Source organism: Urocampus carinirostris, chromosome 11 (assembly GCF_059441175.1).
Source record: "Urocampus carinirostris isolate Australia breed hairy pipefish chromosome 11, RoL_Ucar_1.0, whole genome shotgun sequence".
Lineage (NCBI taxonomy): Eukaryota > Metazoa > Chordata > Actinopteri > Syngnathiformes > Syngnathidae > Urocampus > Urocampus carinirostris.
In genome coordinates this window covers 23,208,723-23,213,742 of record NC_142359.1, presented here as the reverse complement: position 1 = coordinate 23,213,742, position 5,020 = coordinate 23,208,723, and the positions used below count along the sequence as shown (strand labels likewise).

Genomic DNA, 5,020 nt, shown 5'->3' with positions numbered 1-5,020 from the left:
GGCTTGCACCCACGAGTCGTTTGTCACGGGTAGCAGATCGCTTGGAATTTCCGTGTTGAGTGAAGGCAGTGTCGAGAGCGAGGAAAAAACAGGTCGATGGCCGGGACGGAGGAGCAAAAACCTAAAACGGGTTGAGAAAAGAGTTCGGCACCGGGAATCAGACGGAAAAAAGGGCAAGATTGAGTCAGGAGTCAAACGGGGCTTGCCTAGCGTGAAGCTGAGTTTCGCAGACAAACTGACAATTGTTGACAGGAAGGCGCGGGTTTAAAAAGAGGTCAGCAGCCAATCAGCGTCCGTGGCTGTTAACGCCAATAGAGCAGACTCAGGTACCCCGCATCAGTAATCATGACATACAGTTGTTTATAAATCATATAAAATGCTTTTACAAACTTACGGCATTGCCTTGTTAATCCTTCAACATAGATGGAAATTTATTACAACCATAGCCTGAGTTTACAAGAGGATTGTGAAACCGGAAGTGAAGCGCTAAAGCCGAAAGTAGTATTATTTTGCTTTTAACTTATTTTTTAACATAAAGCTCAAATAAACACACAATATTCATGCAGCAAATGTCTTAATGAACTTGCATCAGTTTTTAGCCTTGCATTACATCTTTAACACAGTAAATTATTTATGAAAGAAAAACATAGCCTTACGGGCAACACAGCTATGTTGCATATCTTATAGCGATTTGCGGATCCATAGAACCATGTTGAAAACAAACGTAAACAAAACATATAATCAAAAGGCCCTATATATAATAAGAACTGCTATTCAAAAGGGACAGATTTAGCATAATCCTGCTGTTGCGTTTTACTGGTGGATCTTAAAAATACCATTATGTCCAAACCAAACCGTCAATATCGCTCTCTTATAAAAAGCTGACAGCTATGTACATTAGCATAAACGTTTTCGGCAATCTGCATTTTTTTTGTGAGTGTAAAAGCAGGAAGTGGAACGCTATTCTGGATACAAGGCCTGCGGAGTAACTTATTTTCCGCTGCAGACCCGAGTAGTCGATGCGAAAGGCGCAAGGTGATGGGGTAGTTCGACGCTGAGTGGGCTTAGTGAGGCAATAAAAGTATTGATCGCCGATCAATAAGACAAGCGCTCGCGTGATTGGTGTCATTGTTTGGACAAACAGTGATGGGGGAAAAAGCACACAAACACGGGAGAGTGTTTTTTTCAAATGTCTACCCTCTGTGACACCTAGCATTTTAGCTTTTTATTTAGTTTTTAGCCAAATGAAAACAGGTTTCATACTTATAAATGTATGAAATCGTATGCAATTGCTCCTTTAGATAATTACTCTGGATTCGAGAAAATTGAGGGAGGAGATGTCTTTTGAGTTAAAATCTTGCCAGACATACGAGAGAAAAGTTACAAGAATTTCCAGATGTTACCACTAGAGGGCCGAGTGCTCGAGATGTACTGGTCTACACATCGCGAAGCTGCGAGTACAGATACCAAAGCTGCAGAAGAGTTTACGCAGCGCTTTGCTTCCCTAATTTCTGAAGGCAAGTGTTTTTTTGGGGGGGAAAGAAAGTGGCAATTAAACATGACACATGACCTACTAAGAAGAAAAAGCTGCCGGGCCACAGGCCCATGAAACACTGTCTAGTCGAGTGAAGTCAAGTCACATTTATTTGTATGGGATTACACAAGCCACAATTACACCATTTCCTGATCTGAAACCGACATGCGGGAAAGGTAAACTCAAAAACGTCAGTGTGAGGAAAACAAGAAACAGTGAGAAGGGACTGCACATGAGGTAATCCCCTTTTCAGGATGACCGGGATGCAATAAATATTGTATTGGATTCCAATACACAAGACATTGTCAATACCAATAAAAAACATAGGTAGTATGTAAAATTGTTCAAAAAGTCCATTACAGCAATAACGGAGATTCTACCTTTAGCATTGTGTGCTATTGCCATAGGTGACTTTAAAGTAAAGTCGCAGCTGGTGTACCATGCAGAGGACCTACACACAAAGTACGCAACCGCCGACTGGTAAGTGCTCATAGTAACCTCACATTTCATTTTGTAAATATCATCTTATTTATCTTGCTCCCATATTCCATGTTAAATTACTATTTGAATGTGTTTTTAGTGATCGGCAAGATTTTTTTTATAGCTATTAGGGTTAATTTGGATGATTTGGGGAGGGCGGGAACTGAATTTTCTATTTTTCGCACATTGAGGCGCAATAATAGTCTTTGTGTTATTTTTAGTATAGTATAAAGCTCACCATACTATAAAGTGCATGGAATTTTAACTATAGTAAGGGCTAGGGTTGCACAACAACAACAAAACATGTCGTACTTACACGTTGATTGAGCAGTTGTATCACAACACTGATCAAAAATACATAAGATTGCATAACGTTGGATGCAAGAGTGAATCAAACCAGGAAAACAGTGTGGAGGGGGGGGGGGGGGGGGGGTGTTAAGGGTTATTGTTCTATCTTCTTTATTCATTATCCATTATCAGTTATCGGTCAGTTCATAATACGCTACAAAGCCTAGGAGCCAGGACTCTTACTCTCAGCCAAAAGGCCAAGCTAAGGTCCTAGCCTCAAAGCCTACTCCCAGAGGTACTGCAATACCGGGCCGATGCGTGGAGTGGACAGAGCAAGCTCATGAGGGGGGGGTTTTGGGGTTTTTAAGGGTTATTGTTCTATCTTCGTTATTCATTATCCATTATCCGTTATCGGTCAGTTCATAATACGCTACAAAGCCTAGGAGCCGGGACACTTACTCTCAGCCAAAAGGCCAAGCTAAGGTCCTAGCCCTAAAGCCTTGCTGCGATCATTGCGAATGCACCGTTCCCGGAGGTACTGCAATACCGGGCCGATGCGTGGAGTGGACAGAGCAAGCTCTTATTCCATCTCCGAAATGCAAAAATCATATGGTAAATGTATAAAATAATAAAAAAAGGAGTGCGGGGGGTTTTTAAGGGTTATTGTTCTATCTTCGTTATTCATTATCCATTATCGGTCAGTTCATTATACGCTACAAAGCCTAGGAGCCGGGACACTTACTCTCAGTCAAAAGGCTAAGCTAAGGTCCTAGCCCTAAAGCCTTGTTGCGATCATTGCGAATGCACCGTTCCTGGAGGTACTGCAATACCGGGCCGATGCGTGGAGTGGACAGAGCAAGCTCTTAGGGCCAAGCTAAGGACCTAGCATCAAAGCCTGGATCCTATTCTCTATACAACTAAGGATGCAGATGACACATGAAAAGGCATTGAGTTTTATCTCATCATCAAACTTTTTTGGGTCGCGGTACCAAAATGCTGATGTTATTATTGGGCCGGCCCAATGTCAAACATTAAACCAGTGGGTACCACTTATTTTACAAAGCATACAAGATTTTGTACTGAAGGAAGGTATATGCATTTTGGTAATTCACTCGTGAATAAAGAGAAAGGCATTGTGGGCAGTTATTTGGCTGCCCTGAACGATATAAACACATGGCCCTCACATAACCAAAATATTTGTCACTTACAATGGTTAGTTTGAGCTGAGAAAAATTAATAAACAAAATTCTCTCTACTTTGAATGATCTGGTACCGGTAAATGGCGCTTTCCCTGCTACTGTCAGGGTTCATTTCATTTTATATTCAATGTTATGCAACTGTTAACAACCATGTCTCTTTTGATTCGGTGGTTAGATTCAGTCCCATTGTCACCATTCTTATGCAATTGTGGTCAGTGATTAAATTTATCAACTGATCAATAACTGCACAATAATGGTGGACTAATTGTGTCTTCATATAAGGTGCACCGGATAATAAGGCGCATGTTCAAATTTCTGGATAATTTGGGGTGTGTGGCTGCGCCTTATAATCCCCAAAATATGGTCATTGGTTTTCAGTCATTTCCTATGTAGAACATTTCTTTGAGGTATGAGAATCTCTAATTCCGGAAAAAAAATAATCCCATATGTAGAGGGGCCATGATATTTATGTTTTGTTTTCAGTCATTCCGATTCAATATTGTAAAAATGAGATTTTACTAGAGTATATATTCCCAGCAATCCAGCATTGAATTGGTCACTCAACAACGATGCTAAAAACGTAAGTTCCGGGATTCCTTTGACGCTGAGGGGTGGAGAGAGAGAGACAGACAAATGGACGACGGTGGCGTGAAAACAATAAAAGACCATCAGAGACATAAAGGTGTGGGAATGTTAATTAAAGGGGAAATGTCATTAATTAGCAAACAGGCCCAGCTGTGGTGCTCTTTAAAGCCTCACCGCATCAAATATGGATGATGCGTGCACATTTACACACATATGCCGGAATGATACCGGCCTCATTAGCACCATGGATCCAAGCTCCCCCCTGTCCAAATGCCACTCCCCAGGACCCCCATCCGGATATGACTCAAGGAGAAAAACACACAAGAGACAGTTGAGCAAATAGGTAACAACAAAAACAACCATGGATGGGAAAAAACAGACTGACGGTTGCTACAGTGAAATTTGCCCACATCTTGGAGTATTGAAGGACAGTACAATAAAGAAATCCAGGCTCACTAAATAGGCGCAGTTTGAATTAGTCAGGCCAACGCATACCGTATTTTTAAAGAACCTCAAAGTTTGAATGCACGTTATACACTATACGATTCATTTTATTTTTGCAATGACTGTTCAGTCAAAAATAATCTTGACCACAATTGAAGCGCAGCAAATCCTTACCACTCGACTACCAGTGGTATGGATATCATACGAAAATAAATAGGGTTTCATCTCATTATCACACAGATTTTAGAGGAATGATAATTTCATGTTACAATGATAATTGTATACATTTTATTTTGTTTTGTTTTATAGCAATGTTTTTTCTCTATTAAATCATGTGAAATGCACAACAAATTTAACATTTTTCTCGAGCACAATGACTAAAACATAGCGTAATAACATGATAGAACCTACTGCCTTTTCATATGTCATCTACTGACAACGTGCAACCAAAATCAAATTTATCAAATGAAAGGTTTGTGAAGTTTAGAGC

General features: G+C 40.5%; 1 pseudogene; it reads right to left on the bottom strand.

Moving 5' to 3' along the window:
* Positions 1 to 2,815: 2,815 nt before the first annotated feature.
* Positions 2,816 to 3,070, bottom strand: LOC148356831 (U2 spliceosomal RNA; annotated as a pseudogene).
* Positions 3,071 to 5,020: the final 1,950 nt, after the last annotated feature.